Raw genomic sequence first — 16,092 nt, forward strand, 5'->3', positions numbered from 1 at the left:
CATTTATCTGGTATTTGTTTTTATTTTGGGTTCTAGACTCTGCTTGCAGGGAAATTATGACAACTAATAGAGCCGGAAAGAGGAATTTGTAATCTTGTCAGAATTGAATTACTGTCCAATAATGCTCATTTCAATACACAAAGACATAATCCCATTCATCTGTACGCTTTTCCGTCCTCATCAGAGTTTCCACAGTGGAATATCAATGCAGAAACACACAGTCAGTACATTATTGACATGAAAGCTCATTTGTCCTTTGCCCTCTGAGTTCAGCACGGCTTAATGAGGTATATCTGTTTTTAGGTGTAAATATTTACAGCTGCTGCACAATGGTTCTGTGCAAAATGTCATTAGAAAGAATGCCTTCCTCAAGTGTAATGAACTGAGAAACCATCACACACAGTTAACGATGCAAGCACAGGGTGGCCATGTATACAATTAGTAATGCTACAGTGTACTGTGACCGTGTGCTTTGAATTGGCCATTTATCTTTCTGCGTCTCTCAGAGAAACATCTTGCAGGTGACATGATAAGAGGCAGAGGAGACGGTCTAGTGGAGCAAAAGACCGGTGTTGGGAGTAGCGCTTTACTTAGTAAAACGTCACTATTACACCACTACTATTTGCAGTAACTAGTAGAGTATTTGGTTACTTCTCAAATTCAAGAACAATATTTAAAAGCACTCGTTACTCAATACTCCATGAAATAGCCGACAACAACATCGCTTCGGCGGGTGAGGTTACGCTCATGTCAGCACAGCAGCATCCTGGGAGAAAAAAAGTATAGTGTGCAGTAAACACACACCTGCTGATGAACAGTCAGGTGTGAGCTTTATGTTACTTTTCCCTGCTCCAGTTAAACAACAAGAATATAGCGGTGAGTTGTGGTCTATGTGCAGGAGGGAAAACTTTGTCCGAAGCCAAGAATAGTGTAGTTCTTATCTTATGAAGCACCTAGCTACTGTAAATGACGCACTTTTAATGATGTAGTTGTCAGAGAGCCTGGTGAGGCAAACACTGGTGACCCAGGTGGAGCTCACGTTAGCTCGGTGGAGGGTCAACTCAATCAAACAGCCGGGTTGGTTTTAAATCAATGCCAGCTCCACGAATCATGAGCCAGGACTAATCAGACTGATAGCAAGGTATATTGTTAAGGACATGCTTCATATCAATTGTTGAGTCTGTCACCCTCAGAGATCCAATTAGCAAAATAACTAGCCTACATATTTAAAATGGCTACAGTGTTATATGAAATGTGTGGGTTGTTTCCTCTCACAGTGCCACGGCAACCTTCAATAATGTGTACATTAATATGAGTACTGAAGCAAAAAAGTAAATTTCCCAAGTAACTACGGTGTGGTACATATGTTACATACATACGATAAATGGTATGATTTAGAATATTTCAGATCACAGACAAAGAGTTCACCAAAAAATAACGTTTCATAAGTATTAACATTTGCATTTAATATATTTTTGGACATATGTTTTACGCACAAAGGTGTCATTTACAGCTACATGGTCACTTAAAGGGATACTTCACCCATTTGCATTGAGCTTCGTATCATTAGTAACCTGGTAGAATTTTTGAATGGTCGTGCATCCCGCCCTCATTTTCCCCTGAGACGGGAAATCTTTGTATTTCTGAGTCTGAAAAGGAGCTTCCAGTGACGCAAAATGACGACTTTTGCATCACTGGAAGCTGTTGCGGTTAGTGGGGTGAAACTACAACGCTAGTTCCTCATATTTTCGACCACTAATGCTGCAGACCAATCACAGATCAGTGGGTGGGAACTCACTCCCAGAATCGAAACTTAACGTCCGCCATATTGCTTGATAGCTACGCTAACAGGCTCTATGGAGAAAGCTAATAATGGCGAAATAATATAAATATAGCGGCGAGACGGCTGCTGCCGACAGGCCGGTCTTGTGTTTTGGCTGCCTTTTAAAATTGTAGTCATCTCATCTGTCAGTCTCCCTATTTTTTAACCCTTTCTTTGCTGTACTCCTGAACGCTTATGAAAAGCTGAAATTACAAAATGTAATTTACCAACAACAAAAATTATAGCTAGTGAAAATACTGAGTGGCTAGTTACTTTGGAAAAACCTCTAGCCACAGTGGCTGAGGCAAAAACATTTATATCAAACCCTGCTTTAGTAAAGGTTGGAAGTGAAGTTTTGTGAATTAAGACGTAAGGACCCAAACGCAGACAGTTCATGCTAACAAATTCAGGTCATAAAAAAATGGATTTCGCTCAATCTTGCTTTTAACCACACATTATCTGCTTTCTTTGGTCCCTTTTGTCTTCGTCAGGACATCAATGACCAATGTCAGTTTGATCAATGTGATCAAATGAATGTCCTGACAGTGTAGTGGTTAGGGCAAGCGCGCCATGTACAGAGGCTGCAGTCCTCTAAGTGGGCTGCCTGGGTTCAAATCCAACCTTTGGCTATTTTCCTGCATGGCATTTCCCACTCTTTCTGTCCTATCTCCAATATCTCGAAATGAAGGCATAAAAAGCCCAAAAATAAACCAAAAAAATGATGTCCTAACGGAGAGTTGAGTCGAAAGGTGTAGACACGGCTGTTTAATAAAGGATTTCTATACTGCATCAGAGTGCCTTTGACTGTGAGTTTAGACTGCCATTTCTTCACAATGAACTTTGTTTGTAGTCAGGACAGTCATTTATTTATTAGCCAATTGATCTTCATATATTGTCCCCTTTCCTTCTAGAGCACCTGATTCTACATCTTTTGATCCAGTGCAGCACTCACTTCAACCTTTTCTCTGTTATCCATGACTGTGGGCAAAGTCGTCAAAAGTTGACAAAATACACCAATCAGTTGAGACAAAGAAATTCATACTGAACATAATTGATTAAAATCAACTCAAGTGTCCACATTGTGTGATTATCAGCTGATTAGAGGGGCATGATCAAGAGTGTCAAAAGTTGTGCTGTGGTTCATCACCTATCAATGAATCAATGATACCTTCAGAACAGCAATTGACTCTAACTTCTCAAACATGTCGGTGCCCTTGCAATATTTAACATTTTAAAAAACAAAAAAAACATTTTCAACATTTTTGGGAAATTGTTTCATATTAAAACTGAACCATTTTTTTTCTTTTACTTGCTGTAAGTATCAAGGTCAGAAAATTTGGTCGCCCCTCCTAAAATATCTGGAACTCATCCAGATGAAAGAGAGCTGTTTTGAATAGAAAGCAAACCAGGGCCTACAGCCTTCATAACCTCTCTGAATAAATTTACGGGAATACTATCAAGGGGACTAGAGCCTCATATGTGACACAATCTCAGCAAAAGTATGCAAAGAAATCGGCCCAAAGCGATTCCACAAATTGGGCAAGGAGGTCCGCGGCAGAAATTAGAGGAGTTGAGGGAGTGATATTAGTCCTTCCTCAGACTGAGCAAACCTAGGGAAAATATTTCAACACTCTTTTCATCTCCATCAGATAATGCAAACATTTGGAAGCCATTTCAGGGTCCCAGGGGTATCACCAATGTTCTGCACTCTCCCTTCTAGGAAATAAAGCTGCATGTGTCATGTGTTAGCAAGAAATATAGCTTCTTTTTGGGGTCTCCAAGACTTCAAGGGGTGGATTTTGGTTTGACGATGATGGTATTATGACTGTTTGTGTTCGATATCCTGTCAGGACATATTTATCTCAGCAAGCCAACAGCTTGTCAGGCCCAAATAAACTGAAATAAATGAAACAGTTATTCATTTTAAACTGTAAAACTTCAAAACAGCACAAAATATAGCAACTATGCTAATGATATAGTAATATTTTACATTTACACCGATATAGCAATATTTTACCGATCACAAACGCCTTTGTTTCTGGTGATAATCCTGGTTTTAATGTTTTGTTTGAAGAAACTTCAAAGCTTTGTCATCACACAGGAGTCCATCTGTACTTCTGTCCACAAAGATTCTTGAGGATTTAATGTTTGTTTATACTGAATTATCTTGCATATCTGCTCATTAACGGCCAATGCTAGTGTTCAGTGGTTTTGTAAATAGGTGGTTTAGCTCAAATCCATCCACATTCAACTTGAATAAAGCACAAAATGTTTCCTTGTTTATTGCTCCTTCAGGAGCCACTTAATCTTCAGTAAGACTTGGAAACATAAAGACACTTATAGTACAACTGACACCAGTAACAAGTTCAACTATTGACTTTTATACAGAGATGTTGTTGATGTCCTTTTTCATAAACACTTTTTATTTTTATTTTTTTCAATTGTTTTTAGGCCTACTGTATATGCAACATTTTAACATGCTATATGTATTATTTATAGGATATTATTACACAGCTGGTGTTAAACACTTGATTTTGATTTGCCAATTACTTAGGAAAGTAGTGACCACCATTAAACACTGTGGAGCTGCAGCATGGACTTGATCCTTTTATCGTCTCTTCAAAACGACGCATGTTTATATCACCTGACAACCCAAGTAAACTTATGTTGACTAATATTTAGGGGAAAATCCTTCCCCTTACAGTTGCTATGGATCCAGCTCTGGTGTTGATTCCAACGGACTAACCTTCCCATCAGGGTGAGACAAGACGACTCCACTTCACATTGCTCATATGTGGTTGATGCTTGGACGCAAAAAGGAATAACACATATCATCCTGCACCTGCAGCCTTGACCAGTACTTGCTTTTAATTGCTCTAAATATGAAAACCCAAACTCACCAATAGGGGGTGAAGGGGGTGAGCATTTTATAGAATTTGTGGAGAAATATGGGAATTCAGTCTCCATGGACAGCCAAAAGTGACACTTCACTTCACACATCTTTTACAGTTGTGTGACAGCAATTTCTCAACTCCTGTTGCCTGGTCGCCAAAATTGGGTGCACTATGACACCAGTTTTACACTGAGTTTACGCTGTCTCGTATTGTCATTAGCTAGCATCTCTTTGCAAATCACACACTGTGGCCATGGAGCATTATCAGGACCAATCTGTACTTTCCTCCTTTGTCTGCTCACTCCACAATCTGTCTCCTCTATCTCTCTATACATAAATTCATTTCGTAAGTTAGCTTCCCAGATGTTTTCTGTGTGTGTGTGTGTGGGGGGGGGGGGGGGGGGGCTTTTATTTATTATTCTAAAGTAGTGCTAATGCAACAGTTTGTAAGTGCTTATGGGGTGCCAGAATGGCAATGCACAAAAACCCCTTCCCTCGTCCTAGCAGGTGATGAGCCTCATAACAATAAAATTTGCATTGTATCATGTATATTGTTGGGTTATAATTTAATCCTCTTGTATACCTTCACCACCCAATGTCATGTTTCATAATTGTTACTGCCTACAGTGCCACTTAACAATATGGCTGTTTTATAGCATAAATATAGCCGTTGTTGAATGTTGGGACACGCAGGTTGAGCCTGCATGAGTCTCCATTTCATGTAATTTAATTGCTGGTGGCTTATTAAGTTAAAAAATAGACAACCTTATCTTACATACCATGGGACGGTCCTCCGTGGTGACTGAAAAGAAACAGGACAAAATAAGTTGACAGAAAATAGAAACTTCACTTTAATCACAAGTATTTTTTTATTCAAAGAACTTAAAAGCTTGACACGAAAGCATAAAAACTCGATTGTCAGAGTCTGTGGTGTTGAATACATTCAACGCACTGTTGCATTATTTATAGCAAGATACTCAAAGAAGAGTTTATTAGCTGTTTGATGATCAAATGTCTTTTGATTCTGGCACTGTTTCAGATACCTGAGATTGCAGGTCATCAGGTTACCGGCATGGAAATTCTAGTAGCATAAAACCTCACTATACAATTGGGAGACTGTAAAAAAAAAAAAATCAATATTTACAGGGGGAAAATCAATTCAAAAAGAAAGCATGATGAGTAGCCGTTGGATACAGATACAAAACAGCAAAATTGACCACAACACATGAGAGATGTTAATTACCAGACTCTGATATTTATTTTCTAAATAGATAAAAGTATCGTTTCTTATTTATCATTCTTGTTGCATTTTTGCATGCAGTCACTGTACTATAGAATCTTTTGAAAATGCATGAGGAAAATAACACATGTGCACGCACCGCATGAATTTTCCCTTGTGACTGTAGCCGTGCACTCTATAAAAATAGAGGATGACAACTTGAACATCTGGAAAGAGGAAGGTGACAAGGAGACAAGTTAGGACTTATAGGGACATCTGTTTGGCTTTCTTTTCTTCTTCCCTTCCCCAGCCCCTCTCTTGGAGCAGAATCTCTCCTTCTTCCTTGTTTCTGGCATCTTTATCCGAGGAAGACAGATGGATTTGCTTCTCCCTGGGTACACCCTCACACACACAGACACACACGCGCACACACTCACACACATGCATTTACTGTATATAAGTAATAAACAACTAAAGGCAGAAGTAAGTTACAGAGGGAAGGCGTATGACTTTGACAAACAAACAGACTCCAGTGGGCACACACTCACACACTCAGCGCTTGGGAGACAGACAGCTGTGCAAATATGCCCGGCCCTCATTCTTGGGATCTGTGTGGCGTTCCAACCACGACAGCAAATATTTCCCCTGCTGTCATCTCCTCTATTTTCTTTCCCTCATCCATCGGACGCGTGCCCAGGATGTGGCAGGAGAAGTTCAGGAGCTTCTTCGTATGGCCAGGGACCAGCACATCCCTCTTTTATTCCCTCGCCTCTTCCTCCAGGAGCCAGATGCTGATTGGTGGGGGACAGTGATGCTGAGGTGAAACCCTACCTGTCCCCCGGGGAGGATGAAATGTAAATTTTGCGACGTGGGCTCATTTGCTGCAGTCTGGAGCTGTCTGATAGGACCTGACTGGAGGCTTATTTGATTAGCTTAATTCCGTCCTCGTGTGGACCAACACAGCAATATTCCTGGAACATTTGTTGGAGCATTAGGCGCACACTTAATGAACAATTTGTTCCGTTGAGCAACGAACCTCACGAGCAATCATGGGCCGTCTAACGCACTAAAGATTTTCATAGTTGTGACACCTGCCAAGAAATTAGAGTGCTGAACTTATGACTGTGAAAAGTTCTGCCTTATTAATTTTTCTGTATTAAGACCATGGGAAACAGCTTTGTTAATTTCTATGTGCCTGGATGATGCCTTAATTTGATGGCTTGTGTTATTTCAGAGCACTAAAAAGTTGTTTTCCTGAAATTCCTACTGGGACAAGAAAAGGTGTTTTTATGCTGTTTATTGAGAGGTTGAGTGAAAGATTGAGACCTTTATGCTTCTTAGCGTGAGTGCAGACATCACATGTGGTAAAGTCATGACACACTCACCTTACATGGGGCATCGTTCACACCTTCTCCATATGTTACATTTCAGCGAGATCACCATGTGAGACACAGCCTTAGTCATGATTTTATATAAGCAGCAGCAAAAAGGGTCATACATGGATGACAGTGCATGACACATATCTCACATAGATTATAGTGACGTAACATAAGAAAATGATGTCATTTGAGTAAATGTTTCGATTTTATTGTAATTTTTAAAACAATTGTGTGTCAAAAAAGTGCGGTCGAAGAAAAGCAGCAAAATTCTCTTTACCATCGGAGTGACAAACTTTAATGTCAGTGTAGTCTCACTTAAAGGGAAAATAATCAGTTACGTAAAGGACTGAAAGGAGACAATATGCTTGTATGACTTATAGGACAACATGACTTATATGTTAATAATAAGTGTGAGTGTCATAGTGGTTATAAATATAAATTCCTGATAAGGATCCAAGTGTAATTGTTTACCTAATATGAGAAACTATAATGGCCTAGATAGAAGATTATGTAATAGAAAGCCAACATTATGCAGCGTCTGCTTTTTTTGCCAATATAAAAGAGGCTTATGACAAGCAAAAAAAAGTCTGTATGAGGAACTATGGAAAGATATTGTGGCTGTAATAATTTGCTATCATCTGTCTCAGGGATTTTGAGGTAAACAACGCAAAAACCCAGTCATGGTGCAAAGTATGTCTTCAGGAATGTGTCAGCTTCACGAGCTGGTATGTTTGACATCATGTAAGATCATAATCATTATGTTTACAGTATAATACATTGTTATTGGGAGTTCATTGGCTACTTCAGAAACCTGAGTGTACTGGAAAGGTCACTTGCTGGGTGAATTTTTCCTTGACCTTCACAGCACCCTTACATAAGGAAAAGTTCAAACATTTTTAATATAGGTTCTTTTATTCTGCCAGAGAAGGAGTTGCATATTAAAACTAATGTAAATGTCATAACGGTCTGTAAGATGATGCTATATCGCAGCAGCTTTACAACAAGACTATTAGTGTTCTTAACAACTGGCTAAGCTCTGTCCAATAAAATAGTTAAGAACTAGTTAAGCACAACACCACCAGTCACAACAACTTTCAGTCCCTTTGCTTAGCGATGCTAATCCTCAGCTGCAGCTAGTCTTATATTCATATACAGATGTAAAAGTTGCAGTGTTCTCAGTTTCCTCTAGACAAGAACTTGATGAACACATTAGCATAAATCATCTCTGATTAACAACCTAAAAGTAATAATTTGGGTATAAAAATATATATAATCATCTAGCATTTCAACTTGTACCAATACCCTCAGCATAATTTACTGTCAAACATAGTAAAAAGTTTTGCAAAATGTAATAACTTACTGAATTGATCACACAAGTAATCATAGCAATAATATAGAAATCATATTTATCAACCCTGCCTTATCATACTCCAATGGGATCTAGCACTAACTAAAAATAAACCTTCACTACTCTCTCTCTCTCTCTCTCTCTCTCCCTCTCTCTCCCCGCCCCCATTCTTCTCATGCATGTGTCTTGCTCCCTCTTTTCCTCTCTTCTACTCTCTGCCCTTCCTCCTCCGGTCCACCACGCACTCATTTGTCACATTTACAATGGAAACATCCAAATTTACAGATGCTATCAATTAATCACCTCCGCTCTAATTACAATCCAATTAACCTCTGTTTCCATGTGCCATGCTGCAGGACGGCCAGCACCCTCCCTCCTCAATCACAGCACCCTGAGAGAGACAGACAGAGACAGACAGAGCGACGGAACAGGAGAGAGAGTGAGATTTAATGGGAGAAAAAGTAAGTCAGAAGGGGAGAGAGCTGAAGAGAGACGACTCGATAAACTGTGTGGCCAAAATATATGGACAGCACAGTGCTCATCTTGGTAGTCTTGAGCTGTTTTCACAGTTTTGTCTTGTTCACGTTTTACATTTACAGTAAGTCTTAATGACAATAGTACGCCTTAAACATAGAGGAAACAGCAGTCGAATGTCCCCATATATAAAGCATGATCTATGAAGCATGGAGTTTACTGTGAAAAAAACTGCCCTGCAAAGACCCCTGACTTCAACTCTGTCCCCTTGACGTGAACTGAAACATCACGTTTGAGTCCATGATACATATAAAAGTGATAAATATGGATGAATGGACCAAGATGAAGAGAAGGGAAGCAAAAAGAGAGCTGACTGCGAATTCATGGAAAAAAATGAGAACGAAATGAGAAATAATGCAGGGGGAAAGGGAAAGAAATGAAGCTTAACTCAAGAGCTGATGTCTCAGTGGAGGATCACAGGTGTGACTTTTGTTGTGACAATGGAAGATGAGAAATCTGAAGGAAGAGAGAGACAGGGAGGGAGGGAGGGAGGGAGGGAGAGCTGTTGCTGATGTTGTCAGGAGGATTGAGGGAAGAGGAAGGATGTGTCCATTACAGACAAGACTGTTCTCCCAGTGCAGCAGGAGACCAGACTGTCACCATGAACCACCTGTGTGGGGTGTGGGTGTGTGACGCACACCTACTATACTAATGTGCGCACTCAAACATGCACACACACATTGATGCATGTGATTAACACATGCTGTAACAGCACAAGCGCACACATTAAGATTCACACACATGTAATGTACATGCATTAACATCTTGTACACGTTCAGAAGAAGCACACACACACATGCACGCAGACACATACACACTCTGATCCAGCTCTAACACAGATGGATATACAGCAGCACTATTAGCAGCTCTGGATTTACAGTGGCCCGTCAGCCTTCAGCTTTTAATGCCACGTGGGGCCTGTTTTACAGCTCTGCCCCAGGGCCCCAATCGGCTTTCAATTAGCAGGTGAGCTGCAGCCCTGTTCCCAATCAATAGCCCAGTGCAGGCAAGCTGCAGGCACCCTGGGGCCCCTGGCTTGGAGGGAGGAGAGCAGAGGAGGGGGGTGGTGGGAGAGAAGGGAGAGGAGCTGGCAAGAAAGGCTGAGGTGGAAACATGCCATGCTGCCCGGCCGGAGGGCTGTTTGGAGGGGTTGGACCTGACACTTCCTCTTATTCTTTCTACGCACACACGTTCACAAACACAAAGCAAGAATGTGCAATTTGTCTGCAAATTCAATCTTCAATGGCTGCTTTTCTTGAACAAGAAGGAGCCAGGCTAATAAAATCGACACACTTAGTGAAGAGTGTTGACACGCTGTTGGCAACATCAGAGGAGCTTGGAAATAAAAGCTGTGTTTCTGTGTGGCTGAAGAACACACAACAAGTGAAAATCAATTTCTTGGATTAAAGTATCAAAATGAAAGTTTGGAATTCTCATATTCAACACAGCCATTTTCAAAATCCACAATTCATTCAAATATACTCACGCAACTCCAGCTATGCCAGAATTGATCATGCTACACACATTTCAACGAAAGTCTCTTTAATTGTTTCACGTGCAGTTTTCTGGGTTCTCCTTCAAAAATGTGACACTATCTTCAAAGAAAGGGATAAGTCTGCGCTCTTCAAGAAAATCTCTGTTCATTCAAAATGAAACTGACTGAGTTTCATTTGACAAAAGTGAATTTGCTTTACTTTGAAAGATGGCTGATGTAAAGTCAGATAACAGGATGAAATAATACAAGCTGCGTATTTTTGGCAGTATGTCTTGCATCAGGGCGTTTGGGGAATCAGTCTCCTGCTTCTCTCCAGGAACGTCAATGAAACCAACCTGACTCAAGTCAAAGTCAGCTGATAAACTGCCTGACAAGAGCGTCACAATTTCTAAACTTTGTGGTCAGGACATTTTAATGCTCCTTCATTGGGGGTGAAATTATTTATGACTTTATGACTGAATACAAATTAAGCCACTTATTAGATTTGTTGGCACTTCACACAAATATCTACAAAAAAACAAGCATTCTTATGCATGCACAGCTGTCAAATCCAAACTCTCATCAAGGCTCAGCTCTGTCAGACTCTACAAAGTGTAAAACCAATAGAAACTAAATTAAGTGTTTCACTTCTCGCTCACCTCTCAGGGACACCATGGCATGCATGGCAAAATAGCCAAGTCATTTTAATTAGACTCCTAGAGCAGCAAATGCTTTGGTCCCTACCTCCAACACATGAAAAAAAAAACTCCATTTCCCTCACAGTGACAGCAAAGAGGGAGAGGGGAGCCAAGGCTGGCAGCTTGGCACAAAATCGGCATTCGCTGAATAACGGAACGGGACGCCATTTTACATCATGCTGTACTGATTGTCACAAGAGCCATCCCTATCTAACAAATTCCTGTCTCCATTTCTGTTATATTTGTGTCTCCTCTTGTTTGTAACCTTGCAAGAAGCTGGCTGCAAGTGAGAGGGGTGCTCAGAGGAGAGGTTAAACAAGATTGGAGGGGATAGAGGAAGAACAGGAGGAGGAGGAGAGGAGCTTCAGGGCTTGAGAAGTGACATGGGTGTCTTTGAAGGCAACAGCCTGGGGGAGGGGGGGTGGGGGGGGAGGGGGGGTCGGAGAGGTGAGGGGGTTGGGTAGGGGAGAGGTTTTATCAGAGGGGGGGGCAATGAGGGTCTTTGAAGGCTTCCCAGCAGGAGGTGTTATGATTGTGTGTGTATATTTCGATGTCATGTTTATGTGCAAAAATGTATTTGTAGAGAAGTTTATTTGCAAGCGCCTCAGTAAAAGCAGCTAACGCGATGATTTCAGAGGTGTATTCTATGTATATGCATGTATTTATGTGCATGTGTGTTGGGAGAGCAGCCTGCTATACAGTGTACATCTCACTCTGAGCATTTGAGAGGCAGAGCTCGAGCTGCTGGAAGGCAGAGAGACAGGCAGGCAGCTCTTCCTTCCACACATCTCTGTTCAAAGGCACCATCAAAGTCTGGCAGAAATGTCAGTGCTGCAGGCAGGGGACCGGCCTCTGAATGTCAGTCCTTCTCAGGTCAACACGGAGAGCCAGTCTGCCTTACATAGACAGAGAGAGGGAGAGGGGTGGGTGGCTGAGATGGAGGGCGGGGAGACACAGGGAGTAGATGGAGATATAAAGAGAAATCAGGGGGAGTCTGATTAGGGGAACATGATAAAATGATGGAGGAAAGAGAGAGCAAGATGAAGTCACAGAGAAAAAAATAGCTGCAGGAAGGATAGAAGAGCAAAATTTGGCCTGAGTTTCTTTCATTTCATCAGTGTGTTTTTGATGCATGCAGGACGTCAAGTGACTAGAGGCCAGTGATCGAGGCGAGACTTTGAGTGTGCAAAACAATAAGAGAAGCAACCGAAAGGAAAAGCTTAGCAGAAAATGCAAAGTAAAAACCATCCCTGCTTCTGTGTGCATTTCAAAAGGCTGGCATACACTCGCACAGGCAGATAGATTTAATAGCAGACAGACCCGCAGACCTTGCACCCACATCCACACATGCACACACAAACACCAGTGATTGTCCCAGCGCAGGCCATGAGGAGCCTGTCAGATTACAGGAGGGTAATTGAATGGTAAGGGAGCAGACAACACATCTAGCACAGCCGGACTCCAGAGGCGGCCGCCACCACACCAGAGCTCAGGGGAAATTCAGGGCCCACTTAATAGTGAATTGGAGATGGGACATTGCATGTGTGTGTTTGTGTGCCTGTGTGTGTGTATATGTGTGTGTATTTGTGTGTGTGTGTGTCTGGCTATATGAGTTTGTGGATGAGTGTTTGGTAGGTGCGGGACAAAGGAGAGCACCCATGGCAGCAGCAAAAATTGGTCCCTAAAAATCTGAGGAAGGCTGATTTGAGAACGCACTTGACATGAGCAAGGGGAAAAAAAACACCCTAAAAATTATAGACAGGCATCACAAGGCAGGGGGAAAGCGATATTAAAAAAAGATGAAAGATATACAGGAAAACCAAAAGGGGGAGTGTGGGAGATTCATACAAGGACTGAAGAAGAAAGGGGGGACAACAGAATGATTCTGGAGAATAAAAAAATACATCTAAGAAGAGTTACTATATGATAAGCTTATGAATCCATCTGCAAATGAGCATCACTAATAGCAGGTAGGAAGGTGGACAAGTGATCAATGTAAGTAGATTTTTTTTTGCCAGTGGTTGTTACATGGCCTTGGAAAGTGTTAATATTGGACTATATGACGAGGGAGAGCAGACATGACCTGCACAATGCATTCTGACACATTATGATAGGGATCAAAGGAGATGGGAAAGTGTGCAAGACAGGCTTTTGAAAGCCTTTCTCTCTAGATAGGGAACCCAACATCGGGGCATGGAGCACTCTTCACTCTGGTGAGGAGACAGATTAGGAAGAATATACTGAAATTGGTAAAAATAAAATAAAAAAATAAAACATGAAATGAAAGACATGGAAACAGCGAAGAGAATAAGAGATAGAGAAAAATTAAAGGAGCGAAACAGGAAAAGAGTGGAGAAAACAAGAAGGTCTGCTGGGTGTAAAGTTTCCCCTTGATATGATATGTGGATATGGGGATGTCATGAAGCCTGTGAAGTGGAAATAATAAAGAATTAGGATTGTCTCTGAAGACAGGGGAATTAATCCAAAAAGAATTACGAAGGGGAAGGAGAGGAGAAAAGAGGAGGGGGGGAAAAAAAAAATCAACATCAGCTATTTCCTTTTCCTCTGCTTGGAGGCAGATAGGGGGAGGTTTGTGCGAGTACTGTGAATCCCATAAAAATTAAATTAATAACAAAGGGAAAAAACACACACACACACACAAATAGAAGCGGAAAAATTAGTAATACGGGGGCGTAGAGAGTGAGATAGTCGAACAGAGAGCAAGGGTACAGATGGAAAAAAAAAAAAAAGAGACAAGAGAGAGAATTTGAGGGAGCTGAGGGTGGGCACTGTTGCTGCCAGATTGCACTGCTCTTTTGTTCCCCCTTCGTCTTTCTGGAAAGTGCTGCCGGTGTTAAAGAGGAGATGCCACGGAGGCCATTGTAATAAATGCCACTTGTAAATTGCGTAGTGGAATTATACAGCGTGCAGATGGATCCATACGCCTGAGCAAAACGTGGCCAAAAAAACCGGGAGCGATAATTAAGACTTAGGGGGTGAATGACAGAGCCATTTGTGGCGATGGAATATGGCGTCTCCCAGTTCTCTGGGAAACAGAAGGGCTCGGAGAGGCTCGGTGTCACAAAACATTACCCACACAGCTGTTGGCTTTATGAGCAGCAATGGTGCACTCCCTTTTCCTCCCTCCCCTCTCCCTTCTTCTCCCGCTCTCTCTCATCCCCTTCCACTCTCTATCTCTTCGAAACCTCTCCTCCTCCACCCACAAACACCTGCCTCCCCCTGGTCACCACACAGAGGTGCTGTTCTTTTCACACTTTGTGCCATTTTAAAAAACAACCAACCCCACGATCAGCTCTGCCATCAATGCTTCACACCACAACCCTTGCCATTTCAGGGGGACTAGACAAGGACTTGTACTCCATCATTCATATCCAGGGAGATGGAGGAGGAGGAGGCACTCGGCATGCACACAAATATAGAGTAACACCCCGGCTGAAAATCCAATAAAAAGCTCTGACACTGACAGTGGTTGGTGCTGTTTTGAATGGGAGTTTGGGCTTACTGGGGCTCTGGGCTGACTGTAAAGTAGGAAAATCGAATTCTGTTTTTTTCCCTTCCCTCACGTTGTTAAAAGAAAACATTTTTTGTATGCCATCCCGGCTCTCACAATGTCCGCGCAACTCCATGCATGCCGCACTGTGCTTGTTCATACCGCAGCTTATTTCAAGTTTTTTCGCCCAATAATTTACAGGATACCCTTTTTGTGTCGACTCTCCTGGGAATCCATCCCACCTCCTGATTAACAGGTGCATCTTTCATACCTGAATGCCTATTTTGTTCTGTGCCACTGCATACTATCTCTGACCAAACACAACCTTAAGGAAACTCCTGGACATTTATCCTACTTGGCGAATAAAGCGATTCTGGTTCTGATGTATCCCCTAAACTCTGCCCTTTAGTCTCAGATTCTCTGTTAAGTCCATCTATCTCTCTGCCTGGCTGGCTAGCCTGTCTCCTGGTCTTGTCCAAACTCTTTGTCACTGTCCCTGGGGCCTGGGCAGGCGTGCAGAGTAGCCTTACGAAGTCTTAACTCAAACGAGACCCCTTCGCGCCCCGTTAAACCACCGACCTTCTCTGTCACTCATGTTGCCTGCTGCTGCAGACGTCGGGGGCCTGAGCTGCAAGCTAAGAGACCCCTAGCTCAATAAAAGTGTGGGTGATTAAACAACTCCCTGTAATTGCTCCTTTTGTGCAGGAATCAAACGGTCACACTTATTACGGAGGGCAGAGGAGAGAGGGAGAGAGAATGGGAGCAGTCCCTTCCGCCGAGGGCCAGACACCCTCTGTGACCTTCTGGCCCCCCGTCAGTGCTCCTTTATCCGACCAAACAACCTCTTTGTAGTGTGTGTGTTTACCTGCATGAGTGTGTGCTAATGCCCATAATGTGTGTGTGTGTGTGTGTGTGTGTGTGTGTGTGTGTGTGTGTGTGTGTGTCGGAGTGTGTGTGTAAAGTATGCAAAGAAAGCCCTTGGAACCAGGCAAATTAGAGTAACACCAGAGCTCCCCTGAGTGGTGGATGTTGGAACTGCACCAGAAAAAGCCCTGGTTGTGTGCTACCAGCCAGCTGGCTTTGGTAATAGGGGACAAAGCCAAAACAGGGGACCATGTCCAACATGAGGGCCGGGTTTCAGAGATCATACTAGCACGTGAACCATACACATCATCTGCTCGTCACACACATGTACAGATATCAGAACAAGGGGC

Source organism: Labrus mixtus, chromosome 1 (genome assembly GCF_963584025.1).
Source record: "Labrus mixtus chromosome 1, fLabMix1.1, whole genome shotgun sequence".
NCBI lineage: Eukaryota > Metazoa > Chordata > Actinopteri > Labriformes > Labridae > Labrus > Labrus mixtus.